The sequence below is a fragment of the Portunus trituberculatus genome, chromosome 41 (assembly GCF_017591435.1).
Source record: "Portunus trituberculatus isolate SZX2019 chromosome 41, ASM1759143v1, whole genome shotgun sequence".
NCBI classification, from domain to species: Eukaryota; Metazoa; Arthropoda; class Malacostraca; order Decapoda; family Portunidae; genus Portunus; species Portunus trituberculatus.
In genome coordinates this window covers 29,663,228-29,680,727 of record NC_059295.1, presented here as the reverse complement: position 1 = coordinate 29,680,727, position 17,500 = coordinate 29,663,228, and the positions used below count along the sequence as shown (strand labels likewise).

General features: G+C 37.0%; 2 long non-coding RNA genes across 5 annotated transcripts in view; one reads left to right on the top strand and one right to left on the bottom strand.

Annotated features, from left to right (window-relative positions):
* The window catches only part of LOC123516828, a 92,371-nt gene that overhangs the window by 55,800 nt on the left and 19,071 nt on the right, over nt 1-17,500 (top strand). The gene's annotated exons all lie outside the window — the stretch shown is intronic.
* The window catches only part of LOC123516827, a 118,803-nt gene continuing 114,214 nt past the window's right edge, over nt 12,912-17,500 (bottom strand). For 3 of the 4 annotated variants that reach the window (XR_006678292.1, XR_006678293.1, XR_006678290.1), the window contains 2 exons: nt 14,648-14,737; nt 12,912-14,547 (listed from right to left, as the gene is read on the bottom strand). This is a non-coding gene — a long non-coding RNA (uncharacterized LOC123516827). The remainder of the gene's footprint in view (nt 14,548-14,647; nt 14,738-17,500) is intronic. The other variant, XR_006678291.1, reaches the window with a different exon arrangement.

Here is a 17,500-nt window from a genome sequence, read left to right as displayed (position 1 = left end):
TATTGCATACGTTATGATATTCATAAGTATATTAATGGCAATACAACAATAGAAAGAAGTCATATTACAACTATTATAAAAACTACTATTAAATAATGATTATAATAATAATAATAATAATAATAATGATAATAATAATGGTAATAATAACATGAACAGGTTTATTAGCACACTGAGAGGTCTTTGCACAACATTGAATCAAAGTCGCCCGGTTCACTTCCGCCATTACCTTCAAATGGATATCACAGCAATACTCGTTCACTGTACTGTTTACCACGCTGATAGTCTTGCTATCTTCCTGTAACTGCTCTGCTGCTTTACATAGAGAACGGTGACCCTGCTCTGTTTTCAGAAAGATTACTAAGCCGCAATTCATCGAGTACAGGTGGTTGTGAATGGCTTGGATACACATCACCGGAAAGGAAGATTAATGAGGACAAACATAAAACAATTAACTACAACGACTCTATAGGCAAAATACTAAGGAAAAATAGATGGGATCCCTAGCTAAGGGTTAATTTACCTAGACCAGGGAACTGAATGGAATATATACATGTATTATATTTTTTATCAACCTGTATAATTTATTTCAGTCATCACTTATGTCATGCGCCAATTCCCATGCTTGAAAAAGTTTGTTGTAATACAAAAAGTTACCCTTTCAATATTTGCAATTTCTTAGACACTATTCTCGCACCAAGGTCTCGTTAATATTTCTGTACAACAAAATAAGCAAAATTAACCTTGTTTAGTTTTTTTTTCACATTGTACACACAAAAAGAATAAATAATGACGATAATAGAATGAAAATAGATATGTAAATAAATAAATATAATCACAAGTAAACAAAGTGAATAAGGGCTATAATGTGTGAGGTCCAAATTGTTATGACTTTCACTCTTCGAGAAAGTCGACACACATTCGATATTTCGCTTTCTAGAATTTTGTTTTATCAATGGCTTGGATGTGATAGTGTGTTTTTCTCTCTTGGGACAGTTTTGCTTAATCTATAAATAATTGCCATTAGTAATTAATTAACATACATATTTCCTGCCCTTTCCTTCAGTGTTATTACTTACGAGTCTTCTGTCACTATATACCAAGGTTGTATTGGATGTCGGTGTAATCATATTGATGTACAACATTTCATATTTGTTTAGGTTTATGTTAATTAAAACGGCAAGAAAAAATTGGAGAATGAGAAAATAAAAAAACATGTGTCTCAAAGGTGGTCGATGAAAGGGCAAGCACAACCCACTAAAAGATTACTTAGAATCCGTGGCGAAGTTTTCTTTCTCCAGAAATGTTATTTAAAATCTACCATCATGGCTTTCTTGATAACTATTTTCTTTTGGCATTATTATATTGTTTTATTCAATTCTCAGTTCTTGGACTCTACCTTACAGTCACAGAGAAAAAAGTGATTTCAACTCAACACCTAAACACTCTTCGACTTCTTTCATCCCGTAGGTAGATTCGAAGACTGTGATTAGTGAGTTTATCGATAGTAAATAGTCAATCAGAAATGCAATGAAAATAAGACATTGTTTTCATTTTAATATTCATCGAGTAGATTTATCATTTTAAGACCTAATGATAAGGGATGTCGATCATTCCACCACGCCTCACCTCTCTCTCTCTCTCTCTCTCTCTCTCTCTCTCTCTCTCTCTCTCTCTCTCTCTCTCTCTCTCTCTCTCTCACAAAAAAAATAGAAGAAATAAACAAGTAAAAGGTTAATGCAGTACGTATGTTGACTGATGAAAAACCAGATTAGTGCAGATATGAGTCTGTATATTTCACTAAGGTTAATACAGAGACAGATACAACAAGAAGGTAAATGAAAGCTAGTAAATAAACACACATTACCCCTTAAGTTTATCTATGAATCTATTTATATGTTCTCTTTGTACTGGTGGCCACAGTAAACCGAATGCCGTCTAAAGGATAAGGCAGGCCGCAGGGAAGCTAGGGTACTTTGTTTTGAATTACATGTATTGACGACTTCAGAGGCTTTGCTGAAAACCCGCCCAATCTTCTCAGGAAATAGACAGACTCCGAGACACCGCAGAGGAAGAACCGAGATACTGCTACTTCTGCTGTTGCTATTAGTGTTGCTGTAAATATAGCATGTCCTGGTGATGTGGTTATTATTGCTGCTGTTGTTGTTTGTGGTGATTATTGCTGTTGTTGTTCTTGCTGTTGCTTCTATTGATAGTTGTAATGATAGTGGAGCTTTTATTTTCTACGTTAATACTACAATGTTTTACTATTTACAGTCTATTTTGTTACTATTTTTCGTTGTTTTTATACATATGCTTATAATCATATTAACTTCGTATTCAGAGAGAGAGAGAGAGAGAGAGAGAGAGCGAGCCGAGGTAGGAGAGAATGAGAAGGGGGAATTAAGATGTAATTGTTGACGTCACAACTGAATGACACTTCACCTTATGCTATGTATTCTCTACTGAAGGAGACTACGCTGCCCGGAAATACAATAATTAAAGTGACTTTTATTTTAAAGGTATTGATTTAAATATATTTGTGACAAGTTAAGGCCCATGAAATGTATGGTATTGACGCACCTCATTCCACAACCCTTAGCTATTCCTCATTCGCTGCCTCGTTTCCTCGCTGTATCATCACAGTGTTCGGGATCTCGGAACCATTACGAGATACCTGTTGACTGGCCTTCTATTTCAATTTTCTACAGAGATTCTATAAAAGCTTGAATCAAGTACTTTATTCCACTACATAAACATTTTATCTTCTTATATTCCTCTCGAGCATGGGGTTACCTTCCTTAATGTCTAAGTCTAGTTGTAATTACGTCTCGATAACTATTTCATATTAGGGTTGCTTCTGGCTGGAAGTGTTTCCGAGTTTCAGTGTTTTAGACGCTTTGCCAGCAAGCAATTTCCCTTTTCGTGGCCTTCGTGAGTATTATTGGTTTGTTCTGTGAGCGTGTGAGGATTACTGCAACCCACGATCAAGTTAGTGTGATGTATTTGATGTGATCAATTATAATGTAGTTTCTGATTTACTTGAGTGGAAGTGTGATGTGGCTTGTTTACACATTTATTTGTGATATTTAGATCTTGTTTTAGTTGTTTTACCGGGATTCGATAATCTTTGTAATAAGCTATTTCATCTTTATACAGTGATGAATATTCACTGTACAATGTCTGTGAGGTTACGGATTTTGATCCCACGTGAATGCGTTACAGTGGCGTGATCCGTCTTGAGCCGCACCATGAATTGGCACATAGTAGTAGCCAGATAAATTTCTTATGCACGCTAGTGTTTTGGCAGGTACTTCTTTCACCATTGTATTGTTGAATGATATTTCTCTTGTATTGGGTGCAACTCAATTGTCATGTTAATATGTACCAACTAAAGCTTCATACGTAACACATTTCTACTCAACGCAGTGCCACTAATCCAGACGAACTGTGTACTTTGGAAGTAGTCCGCGTGTAGTCCTCCGCACGAGTAACCATGGCAGCAGGAGGCAAGGAACTGCCCTCTGCCTCTTCAATCTATTCTTGTCATGGCATCAGATAGGTGGAGAAATCTTGTTTTTGTACTCCATCAAGAGATCATAGAAAATTATAAAGGGAGTGTTTGAATATTTTTTTTTATCGATATCATTATTTTTTTTCTGTAATTTATTATTTTTGTTATTATTATTATATTATTATTATTATATTATTATTATTATTATTATTATTATTTCTCTCTCTCTCTCTCTCTCTCTCACACACACACACACACACACACACACACACACACACACCCGGTAGCTCAGTGGTTCACAAGCCAGAGGACCAGGGTTCTATTCCCCGGCCGGGTGGAGATATTTGGGTGCGTCTCCTTTCACGTGTAGCCCCTGTTCACCTAGCAGTGAGTAGGTACGATATGTAAATCGAGGAGTTGTGACCTTGTTGTCCCGGTGTGTGGTGTGTGCCTGGTCTCAGGCCTATCCGAAGATCGGAAATAATGAACTCTGAGCTCGTTCCGTAGGGTAACGTCTGGCTGTCTCGTCAGAGACTGCAGCAAATCAAAGTGAAACACACACACACACACACACACACACACGTGGAAAAATAAGTAAAAAGTTAAGGAATGTAATACTTACGTTGACCGAAGGAAAGACATAGTAGTGTAGATATGAGCCTGTACATTTCACCAAGGTAAATACACCGAGGCAAATACAAGAAGGTAAATACGGACTAGCAAATACACACACATTACCCCTTACAGTTTATGTATTAATTTATTTACCAGTGACCACAGCAAACCGAGTGTCATCTAAAGGATAAGGCAGGTCGCGGGGGGAGCAAGGGTACTTAGTTATAAATCATATGTTTTGACGATCTCAGGGGCTTGGCTGAGAACTCCTGCCCAGTCGTCTCAGTAGATAAATAGACTTCGAGACACAGCAGAGGAAGAACCGAGATGCTGCTATTTCTGCTTTAACTTTTATTGTTCCTGTAAATATAGCATGTCCTGGTGATGTGGGTATTATTGCTGCTGTTGTAGTTGGTGGTGGTGGTGGTTATTGTTATTGGTGGTGGTGTTTCTATTGATAGTTGTGATGATGGAACTTTTATTTTCTACGTTTATACTACAAAGTTTTACTATTTACAGTATTTTGTTAATATCGTTTTCGTTGTTTTTTACATATGCTTTTAATTATGCTAACTTTATATTCAGAGAGAGAGAGAGAGAGAGAGAGAGAGAGAGAGAGAGAGAGAGAGAGAGAGCTAGGTAGGAAAGAATGATTAGGGGGAATTAAGGTGTGTAATTGTTGACGTCACAACTGAATGACACTTCACTTTATGGAATGTTTTCTCTGCTGAAGAAGACTACGTCGCACTGAAATACAATAATTAAAGTGACTTTTATTTTAAAGGTATTTGTAACAAGTTAAGGCCCATGAAATGTATGGTATTGACGCACCTCTATTCCACAACCCCTAGCCATTCCTGATTCGCTGCCTCGTTTCCTCGCTGTATCGTCACAGTGTTTCGGATCTCAGAACCATTACGAGATACCTGTTGACTGGCGTTCTATTTTAATTTTTTACAGAGATTCTATAAACGCTTGAATCAGGTACTTTATTCTACTACATAAACATTTTATCTTATTATATATATCTCGAGCATGAGGTTATCTTCCTTATTGTCTAATTTTAGTTGTAATTACGTCACGGTAACTATTTCATGTTTGGGTTCCTTCTGGCTGGAAGTGTCTTCGAGTTTCAGTGCTTTGGACGCTTTGCCAGCGAGCAATCTCCCATTTCGTGGCCATCGTGAGTATTATTGGTTTATTTTGTTAGCCTGTTTGAGAATTACTGCAATCCACAATCAAGTGAGTGTGATGCATTTCATATGATCAGTTACAGTACCATAGTTAAAATTTGCGTTAATGGAAGCTCATTGTGGCTTGTTTGCATCTTTAGTTGTAACATTTGGATTTGCGTTTAGTGGTTTCGCAGGAATCGTTGAATAATCTTCGTAATAAAGCTAATTAATCTGCAAACGGTGAAGAATATTCACAGTTCAACGTGAGTACGTTACAATGACGTGATCTGTCGTGAGCTGCACCACGACTGAACGCACTGTAGCCCAGTGAATTTCTTATGAACGGTACATTTTTTGCTAAGTGCTTCATTTACCAATTATTAATATTTCTGTTGCATTGGGTGCAACTTAATTTTCATGCTAATATCTATCAAGTAAAGCTTCGTACGTGAAACATTTATACTCCACGCAGTGTCACTAATCTAGACGAGCTGTGTACTTTGGAACTGGTAAGCCAACGCAAGGGTATCAATGGCAGCAGGAGGCAAGGAACTGCCCTCTGACCCTTCAGATTCTTATCATGGCTTTAGACTTGTAGACTGATCTTGTTTCTCTGTTCGACCAGATCATAGAAAATTAGGGTAAATCTTACGAATAGCACCAAGTATTTTAGAATTCCCCCATCCCAAACATCAAGCTTGGGGCCCCAGCACGTGGGGAATCGTGGGTTTTGGGGGGTTGGGAGACAAATTTAGCAAAATTATCCCGCCAAAAAAAATTTACAGACCCGCTTAACCTAAACTAAGTGGTGACTGCGCTCCCCACACGCCTTCTTAGGTATTTACCCTAACGTTTATTTTTTTTTACGTTAAGTCCTATAGCGCCTGTAGGCATACTTGAAGAGTGCATGGGAAGCGCTGTTTGACTTCCGCCCATTAGTGGCGCAGGCAATTTTATTTATATTGGTACCCATATTAGGGCCCATATCACCCCAGAAGCTCATCTTGGGTGTAACCACCTAGAACCTGGGTATCATGGTACCATGTAGGTAACTTTAAACCACTCGACAAATGACAAAGTACGTGGTGGGATTCGAACCTACGCTTGGACGTCTGCCCGATCCCACGCTCACCGCCTTATCCACTATGTCACCGCCTCCCTAAACCTAACCAAATCTAACGTAAGCGTCTCTTAGCATGGGGGAATTGAACCTCCAGACCTTTCCCATAGACTACCTGGGGGCATCGACACAGAGGCGTCTCTCTCTCTCTCTCTCTCTCTCTCTCTCTCTCTCTCTCTCTCTCTCTCTCTCTCTCTCTCTCTCTCTCTCTCTCTCTCTCTGACACACACACACAGAATTATAAAGAAAAGGTTGAGGAATATAGCACGCATGTTGACCGAAGGAAAACCAGAATAGTGTAGATATGAGCCTGTGTATATCACGAAGGTAAATGCATGAAGACAAATACAACAAGGAGGTTAATACAAGTTAGCAAATACACACACATTACCCCTTACAGTTTATGTATGAACCTATTTATATGTTCTTGTGACCACAGCAAACCGAGTGTCGTCTAAGGGATAAGGCAGGTCGCAGGGAAGCCAGGGTAATTAGTTATAAATTACATGTATTGACGACTTCAGTTTTTGCTGAGAAACCCGCCCAATGTTCTCAGCATATAGATAGAGTCCGGGACACAGCAGAGGAAGAACCGAGATGCCGCTACTTCTGCTGTAACTATTAGTGTTTCTGTAGATATAAAGTGTGCATATTGCTCCTGTTTTTGTTGGTAGTGGTGGTTATTGTGTTGTTGGTGATGCTGCTTCTATTGACAGTTGTGATGATGGTGAAGCCTTTATTTTCTATGTTAATACTACAAGGTTTTATTAATTATAGTCTCTTTCTTTGATATTGTTTTCGCTTTGTTTTACATGTTCATAATTACCACGTCAGTACACAAATCAAGATCAATTAATGTAACTGCCTATGAGATATTCCCCTAGTTTTGCTGCAGTTGAGTTGTTAGTCTTTAACGTATTGGCTTCAGGTTGAAATATTTAGAGAGAGAGAGAGAGAGAGAGAGAGAGAGAGAGAGAGAGAGAGAGAGAGAGAGAGAGAGAGCGCTAGGTAAAAAGAAATTATACTCGTAAGAATGGGGGAACTAAGGTGTAATTGTTGACGCTTCAACTCATTATGTAATGCATTCCCTGTTGAAGGAGACTACGTTATGCTGAAATATAGTTATTAATGTGACTACTTCTTTTAAATGTATTTGCAACACGTTAAGCCCCATGAAATGTATGGTATCCACGCACCTCTATCCCACCACCCGTACCCATTCCTGACTCGCTGCCTAGTTTCCTCGCTGTTTCAGTGTTTGGGATCTCGGAATTGTTACGATACACCTTGATTCGCGTAGTATTCTATTTTTTCTTGGCCATCGTGAATGTTATTGGTTGGTTTGGTGAGCCTGTCTGAGGATTACTTTATTACCTATTTTGGTCCCATGTGAATGTCTTACAGTGACGCCACGAATTGGCGCACTTGTAGCCGCCTTCTTCTTCTTCTTCTTCTTCTTTTTCTTCTTCTTCTTCTTCCTTCTTCCTTCTTCTTCTTCTTCTTCTTCTTCTTCTTCTTCTTCTTCTTTCTTCTTCTTTCTTCTTCTTCTTCTTTTTTCTTCTTCTTCTTCTTCTTCTTCTTCTTCTTCTTCTTCTTCTTCTTCTTCTTCTTCTTCTTCTTCTTCTTCTTCTTCTTCTTCTTCTTCTTCTTCTTCTTCTTCTTCTTCTTCTTCTTCTTCTTCTTCTTCTTCTTCTTCTTCTTCTTCTTCTTCTTCTTCTTCTTCTTCTTCTTCTTCTTCTTCTTCTTCTTCTTCTTCTTCTTCTTCTTCTTCTTCTTCTTCTTCTTCTTCTTCTTCTTCTTCTTCTTCTTCTTCTTCTTCTTCTTCTTCTTCTTCTTCTTCTTCTTCTTCTTCTTCTTCTTCTTCTTCTTCTTCTTCTTCTTCTTTCTTCTTCTTCTTCTTCTTCTTCTTCTTCTTCTTCTTCTTCTTCTTCTTCTTCTTCTTCTTCTTCTTCTTCTTCTTCTTCTTCTTCTTCTTCTTCTTCTTCTTCTTCTTCTTCTTCTTCTTCTTCTTCTTCTTCTTCTTCTTCTTCTTCTTCTTCTTCTTCTTCTTCTTCTTCTTCTTCTTCTTCTTCTTCTTCTTCTTCTTCTTCTTCTTCTTCTTCTTCTTCTTCTTCTTCTTCTTCTTCTTCTTCTTCTTCTTCTTCTTCTTCTTCTTCTTCTTCTTCTTCTTCTTCTTCTTCTTCTTCTTCTTCTTCTTCTTCTTCTTCTTCTTCTTCTTCTTCTTCTTCTTCTTCTTCTTCTTCTTCTTCTTCTTCTTCTTCTTCTTTTCCTTCCTTTTTTCTTTCTGTCTGTATGTCTGTCTGTCTCTGTCTGTCTGTCTGGCTTGCTTGCTTGTTTTTTTTGCTTTCTTGCTTATTTGCCTGCTTGCTTCTTTGCTTGCTTGCTTTCTTTCTTTCTTTCTTGCCTGCTTTCTTGCTTGCTTTTTCTTGCTTTCTTGCTTTCTTGCTTGCTTTCTTTCTTGCTTTCTTGCTTGCTTGTTTTCTTGCTTTCTTGCTTTCTTGCTTGCTTTCTTTCTTGCTTGCTTGCTTTCTTGCTTTCTTTCTTTCTTTCTTGCTTTCTTTCTTTCTTGCTTTCTTGCTTTCTTGCTTTCTTTCTTGCTTGCTTGCTTTTTTGCTTTCTTTCTTGCTTTCTTGCTTTCTTGCTTTCTTTCTTGCTTTCTTGCTTTCTTTCTTGCTTTCTTGCTTTCTTTCTTGCTTTCTTGCTTTCTTTCTTGCTTTCTTCCTTTCTTTCTTGCTTTCTTTCTTGCTTTCTTTCTTGCTTTCTTGCTTGCTTGTTTTCTTGCTTTCTTGCTTGCTTTCTTGCTTGTTCTCGCTTTTTTGCTTTCTTGCGTGCTTGCTTTCTTTCTTTTTTTGCTTTCTTTCTTGCTTTCTTTCTTGCTTTCTTTCTTGCTTTCTTTCTTGCTTTCTTGCTTTCTTTCTTGCTTTCTTGCTTGCTTTCTTTCTTGTCTACTCGACGAAAAACTTGTATAAGATTAGAAAGCGAGCGTGTTTAATAACGATTTACCGTTATTTTTATTATTAACATTATTATTATTATTATTATTATTATTATTATTATTATTATTATTATTATTAATATTATTGTTGTTATTACCATTGTTATTATTATTATTATTATTATTATTATTATTTTTTTTTTTTTTATTATTATTATTATTATTACCATTACTATTATTATTATTATTATTATTATTATTATTATTATTATCATTATTATTATTATTATTGTTGTTGTTGTTGTTGTTGTTGTTGTTGTTGTTATTATTATTATTATTGTTATTATTATTATTGTTATTGTTTTTATTACCATTATTATTATTATTATTATTATTATTATTATTATTATTTATTTTTTTATTGTTATTGTTATTCTTATCATTGTTATTATTATTATTTATTTTTATTGTTTTTATTATTATTAAAATTATTTGTTATAATTCTCATTATTCTTAGTTATTATTATTATCATAATAATATTGATAAAAATAATAATAATAATTATTATTATTTTTGTCATTATTATTATTATAATTATTATTATTATTATTATAATTATTATCAGTAGTAGTAGTAGTATTTTCATTACTAATTTATTAGTTATTATCATTTTCTTTTACTTTGATGTGGTTGAAGAAATTTAGTTGCAAATCTTCCGCAGGTGCATATACTTGCTGTTCTATAATTGGTAAGAAAAGGACGATTTTATTTGATCGATGAAGTTTAATTAACATCACATGATGCAGTCGCAGTACATGCACAGCGACATATGAACACGACCATTACACCGTATCCCTCCAAACAAGCCTCACCAGCATAGACTTATAATTCATATTACAGTGAAAGACCTATTGTAATTTATCTAATCATACGTAACTCCAAAAAAAAAAAAAAACGCGACATACTTTGTGATGTGATTATTTAGGAAAGGTGGAGATAAACATTCCCTGTGTTTTTAATAATTTAAAGGTTTTCTGAAATCTAGATATTCCGAAATGTTTATGATTTTGGAGTTCCGTCACTGCAGGCGGGTGGCAATGGAATATACTAGGGGCAACTATTGGTAAGATGACCACTCCTGTGATTATTTTATATAATCCATTTGTTTATGGCAGCAGGAGGCAGGGCACTGACCTTTGCTAGTAAAGTCGTTACTTCTTATGACGTCAGACAGGTGGACTGTCTCGTTTCTCTACTCAACCAAGAGCTCGTGGAAAATTAAAAAGAGAGCTTATTCAAAAACTATATTAGCTCTCTCTCTCTCTCTCTCTCTCTCTCTCTCTCTCTCTCTCTCTCTCTCTCTCTCTCTCTCTCTCTCTCTCTCTCTCTCTCTCTCTCTCTCTCTCTCTCTCTCTCTCACATGACAATATTTAATATTACGACGTAAAAACTCAGTTTTCATCAAACGTATTTTTCATTTTCCGTAAAAGAATACACGTTTTTTGTATGTCAGTCTTTTTGGACCAATTCAGATAAGAAACGAAATGAAAAAAGTCCAAGTCAAGTAGGAAATTAATCACATTTTTTTTTACCTGGTGCATTTTTCTTGGTTATTCTTATGCACAGAACTCCTTCCTTTATGACAGAAGCAGAAATTAAATATCCGTGCCTGTTTTTAAGTGACTCTTGGGAATCAGTAATTAACATTTTCCTTGTTGACAGACACGTGTGGTTGAGTGAACTGATTGCAATTTGGCGCGCGCACACACACACACACACACACACACACACATTTCATGCACAGGAGCCTCACAAAGCTGACACCACGACCCTCCGGCGCGACATGCAGATGGCGCCACCTCTTCTTGCTGCAAACTTTTGGCGTCAGGGCTTTTTTATGTGGACGTGCTTGCATATGTGTGTGTGTGTGTGTGTGTGTGTGTGTGTGTGTGTGTGTGTGTGTGTGTGTGTGTGTGTTCTGGTCCAACCACGACCTCATGTATAATTCACACTTTCACCATCCTGCCCAGCCTTGCCTTGCCTTACCTTACCTTATCTTACCTTACCTTACCTTACCTAACCATTAGGATAATTTCTTCGAACATCTTACCCAGTTATGTCGCTTCCCTCCAGCAGTAACACCACATCCACCAGTAAGGCAAGATTATCGAGCAAAGTTGCAGGTAAATATTTTTGCTTGCCAACTGCTTTGTTTGTATGTTGGAATTTCTTTTTGCTTATATACTAATAATCAGGTGTGAGAGTTTAATCTAGATTTGTTGAATTTGCACTTCATCTTGCTTAAACATTTTTTATGGAAGTTGGGTATTTTGTCATCTCCAATAGTTGTCTTCTTCCAAGTTGGTTACTAGTTAAAATAACTAACATACATTAATCAAAATGAATCGATGTGTAAAGTATCACGTCTTAGTCATCATTTTCACCTCATCAGCTATCACTTACTTACCTCAGTGATATACATTCAAAACTGCAAAATAATTGTAAGTATAAGATTACAGAAATGAAAGTAATGCAGCAAGAAGAAAATCTTATCAACAGCGATAATGGAATTAACGAATGCCATGTAAAATAAGAAATTAAGATTACCATTAGTACTTCACTATATTTTTCCGTGTAATATTCTATACAGCAAGTTAAAGTATACGACTCATTTATGAACCTCGCAGTACACACGGTGTTAGCTCAGCGAATGCAAAATATTGGCGCCTTGCGATGGCGTTGCCGCCGCGTGGTGAAAGCAGTACTATTTTAACATTCAACGTAGTCATCAAAAACAGAATACGCAAGGTGACACAAAGCTTCAATTTAATATGCAATGCATGAAACATGTCTGAGCTATACGTGTGAATTCTCCAAACAGCAGCGCAATATAATGCAGATACTTCTCCTTCAGATCAGGAATCAGTTTAACCCGCTACGGTGTACGTGCTGTATGAAGGCAACACCTGATGCAAGGCAGACTGATGCTCCTCCCCTCGAGAGAAAACGGCCGCAGGGAACGTGAAGGTGTTTGTGCCAGAGTTATGAGAATATAGAGCAGTTGTGTGTAATATGTGGGAATGACTGGGAGCACTGCCACACTCCTAACTTCTGTAGAACGACCGGCATACGCAACCTAGGTGAGTGGAGGGCAGTTGTGATTTTAATAGAGGAACTGGCAAAAAGGAACAACTTGCAATTCCATGCTATATATAATATGGCATCAAAGAAGGAAACAGTTTTATGGGTTTTTACATTCCCTGTTGGCTATGAAGTAACAGATACAGGCAGGATACAGGGCGTCTCGTACCTATCCCCTCCCTTGTGTAGACCATTCTTACCGGCTCCTCAGTGTCTACAGTTTCACTCACAATTCAGTAGTTAGTTTCGTTGACTTCTTGACGTTTATATATATATATATATATATATATATATATATATATATATATATATATATATAATGAAACGTTTATAGAGATAATATATAAAATTTACAGCAAAAAAAGTTATTGAATGCAAAATTACAGCACAATCTATAAAATTTACAGCAGGCGAGTGAATAGAGAAAAGGAGGAACTGGTATTCCTTGCACAGACGTGTGCCTATGTGCACCTCATTAGCAATATGAAAAGGCTTGTAACAAAAAAAACGAATATATGGGAAACATCTTGTTGTGGAATATCACGATGTGAGTGGAACAAGTTCAGAAATAAGTTCAGAGTAACATTGATTTAGCCTATCATGAACAAGGAAAACTGTCATTACAGATGAATAGCTTCATAAAATATCTTCATTCCAACATTTCGGCGCATAGAAAATGCGACTGTCAAAAGGACTGTATACAATTAAGTTACATCATACATATACACTTATGAAACATTGAACAAAGGATTTAGAAATTCAAAAGATATTAAGTTGGCAGGTTGAATGGTGTCAGTTCAGGGACAATTTTTTTCTTAACGTAGACGAATCCCTAACATTCTCATGTTAGCACTGTTTGAGGGGTATAAAATTTTAAAAAGTAATTTTTCACAAATTGTAAGTTACACTGTACCTGGTATTCCCACATATTGCTTAGTGTTGTTGGTATTACTGGAGTATTGGAATGAATGTACATTAAAAATGACCGTGAACTAACACACCCAGTCAGCCGCCCCTTTACATATCTTTTTAACTATTTTCTAAATCCTTTGTTTTAATCTTTATGCAATTGCCTTGCTGCATGGGCTCCTCTCCTGCTGCGGTCTCGCTGCATAACTTTTTTTCTTTCTTATCTTACCCTTAGAATAATACTATTCTGTCCATCTCTCTAATACAAAAAAATACTTTCTAACAATATGAGGACTGGTGCCAATGGGCCTCCCTTTTTTTTTTTGTCCTTTGCCAGTGGCGACTCATTAAAGAATAACTGGGAAATATTTCTTATACAGATGTATTATGTATGGTGAGATTGAATTTTTTTTTCAAGATATGAAGATGTTGATGAAATTCATTAGCCTAAATTTTTGATGTTTTCTAGGCTGCACGTTTATACACTGCACCAAGTATTTGCTGCTAAGTGAGAAGCAGCAAGCAGAGGATGGCACACAGGCAAATAACAAAAAAAGACTAAATAAATTTAGAGGCCCACTAAAAAGTACCTGTCCCCATACAGTCAGAAGGATAATCAAAATCAGAGGATGAATATCTTGAGTTCAAGCCATAGGAAGAATATAGAAGCAGGCAGGGAGTTCCAGTGTATTAACAAAGTGATGAATGATTAAATTCAGTCTTGCACTAAGGTAAACTGAATAGGGGGTGAGAGAAAGAAGAAAGTCTTGTGAAGCGAGGTCGCGGAAGGAGGGAAAGCATGCAGTTAGCAAGATCAACGAGAGCTATATTAGCCATTAGGTGTTCCGAGTCGTCTCTGCCAGTTTTCTTAACCCAACTTCAGGCATGCGTCACGGAATTCACCTGTAGATGAAAGAAGACTACTGATGTTATTCCCAGTAATTATATCTTTACTGTTACAAGTTTGGCTCGGGGAGGCACCCCAACATTACTCAGTATGTGGCGCCGACGGACACCGAATAATCCCTCCAGCGACAGGCATGCCATCGAAAAAGGTTCTATCAGCGACCACGCTTGAAGCCCTACTACAGATAGAGGGTAATTTCCGTAGCAGCAACTTTCGTACAGCAGCGTCACCTGAAAGAAAAAATAGATTAGTCAGAAATTAACAGTAAGAGTCAGATTTATAACAGTATCACTAGCACACACTAAGAATTCAAGCGCTGCTCCCACTTACTGGCATTGGCTACTTCCAACGTTGCCAGTGTCCCTATGCTCTGTCATCATCCTCACAAAAAATCTTTGGGAAATTATGCCACTTTTCTTTCTGGAAATTTATAGTTTATAATGATTACTGCCTCGGAATGGAATAATGATAAACAGGTTTTGAGAAGAGATTCACGGGATGATTATTCAGATTGTTGGAAAGATGTAGTTTGCTAGAATGGAACTATATGAAAATGAAAATACAATTGCAAAATTAGTTAAGTTGATTAACTGACTGACTGAATGAGTGAATGTCTCGCTCAATGAGTGTACGTGTGTTTATAAGAATGTATGTATGTATGTATGTATGTGTGCATGTGCAGTTAGCTTGATGTACTCCTATGGCTCCCTATTTGACGTGGCAGCCTTCCTATCCTTATCCTTTACTGAATTCTGCCTCAGGATCCTCACTCCCTTCTTGTCTCTACATTTCTCCTACACCTACACACCTGCGCAAGAACCAAAATACTCAAGTAGGTAGTTACAGGAGCGATGTGATAGTCATAATATCCGCATACTATCTAACTGACACAACCATTACACAAATCCTCCCTCCAAGCAAGCCTCATCATTATCAGCATTGACTAACAAATTGTGATATGGCCAAAACGAATCCCGGCACTAACGTAACCATACGTGACCTCGATACAGAACCACCACACATGTTCTACATTGACTCTACATTGACTATTCACCACTACATGTGCATATATTAGCCGATACATGAAGTGCTGATATTGTTAAGACTAACCGTATAAGAAATAAGAAATGTGTTTCCGTACACATTTAGTAGAATAAAACTGTACACCACCTTTTTACATGTTGGCGTTTCCACAACCTCGCTAGCTTCCGCGGCATTCCCTTTTTCCCCAAGTGACGAGGAAGTGGGTGCGGAGCAGGCAAATGAACAATTAAATAAACCATAGCGGTCTCGAATCTGCTTCAAGCAAATTAGTAACTAAACAGTTTTCATCATTACACGGGAGAAAATATTATGTTAACTTCTTGATAATGACAATAATCTATATTTGATATCGATTTTGCTTTGAATAATTCACTCAATGAGTTGATGGTTAAGGTGGAGAAATCTTTTGCATTGAACTAAACTCGAGATAACTTAGTTAATTATAGTCACTAAGGAAGTAAATTAGAGAAAGCAGACGTAATGGAGAGAACAACATGGATATTAAATATATTAAGAATCAAATAAATAAATAGATGGAAAACTTTCCTGCCAGCGATATTTAGCGTCGAAGTAGTGGAGATAAGAGTCATAACTGGTGGCCAACTCGTTGTTTTTTTTTTCTCCCGCAAGAAAGATTGGTGTCGGCTCATCCCCTTCCCTCCCTCAAGGAGGGAAGGAGATTCGAGTTTCTTTTCATATAATGGTAATCACATTTTGCATCAGTAGTCCTTTTTTTGTATGTATGTATGTAGTTTTCTTATCTGCGTATTCAATAATAGATAATAAAAGTAAATTACATTCGCTTTCCACTTATACTTTCTTGTGTATTTTAAATAAATAATTTAGATTTTTTTCTTACTGAAGAGGGTTTCAGCACAGAACATGACCCTACGTAGAACACGCCTCACACCGCCGAGAGACAATACCTGCTGTGTTTGCGGGAAACAATTATAGAATTTCCGCATTGTACTTGATTGTTCTCTGATTCAACATCAAGACCCATTATACCCACCGTTAATGACATGCTGATGAAAAAAAAATTAATTTCTTCCAGAAACATATGACGCAAGGCTGGCCTAATACTTCTTTCATCACTCCAGTGCTCGTTTGCTAGTATTAAGAGCTTGGTGCTGCTGGTGAAAGCTTCCTGTGTGGGCGACTCCTACAATCTACGAATGTCTAGACGTGGATTGTCGTGTATGTGGTAGGCAGTGGGTCGTCTGGCTGCGCTCTATTGCTTTAAGTGGTGCCAGTGTGAGTAGAGGAGAATGCCATATTTTGCTTATCTAATCTTAGGTGAGGTATATTGGTTTCAGCTACAATAATAATAACAGAAAAAGGTACACATACGATTATATCAATTACATACTTTTCACTAATCATTGCTAAAATGGAAAGCTAGCTGACTTAGCCACATCTATAACAACCACATCACTTTTGAAGTGAGTAGAGCAGTCAACGGTTGGAAACATCGATAAAGACAGAAGTTAGACACCGAGCATAATATATCACGCAAAGATAAAAAAAAAAGAAAAAAAAGAACTCTCGTCTTACCAGTAAGATAATCAGAGTGATCCGAGAAAGTTGTTAACGTGTGTGTTGAAATACAATTCTTATTTGTACTGAGATTATCAATTTATTTGATATATATAAATACACGCTCACTGAAAAGAGAGAAAAAAAAAACTGACCTTATAATCCCCCTCATGAAATATATATCAAGACAACACGATGCTTTATGCGTTAGTGAAGCCTGAGTGAATTCAACAAACGCTCACTTATATGAAATTGAGAAATACAAAGCATACAATGTTGTAAACACACCTAAGGGCTCTGTAGGTGAAGTAATCATACATGTGATGTCTCGTGGTGATGTGGTGGTAGTGTATAATGGTGGTGCTTATTAATGTGTGGTAATTGTGGTGTCTGACGAAACATATGATGCAAGACTGGCCCTAACACTTCTTTCATCACCCCAGTGCTCGTTTGCTGGTATTAAGAAGCTTTGCCCTATTGGTAAGCTCCTTCTTGTGCGGCAGACAGTGCGCCGTCTGCTTGCCGTTCTATTCCTTGAAGTGGTGCCAGTGCGATTAGAGAATGCCATATTTTGCTTGCCATATTTTGCTTATCTAATCATAG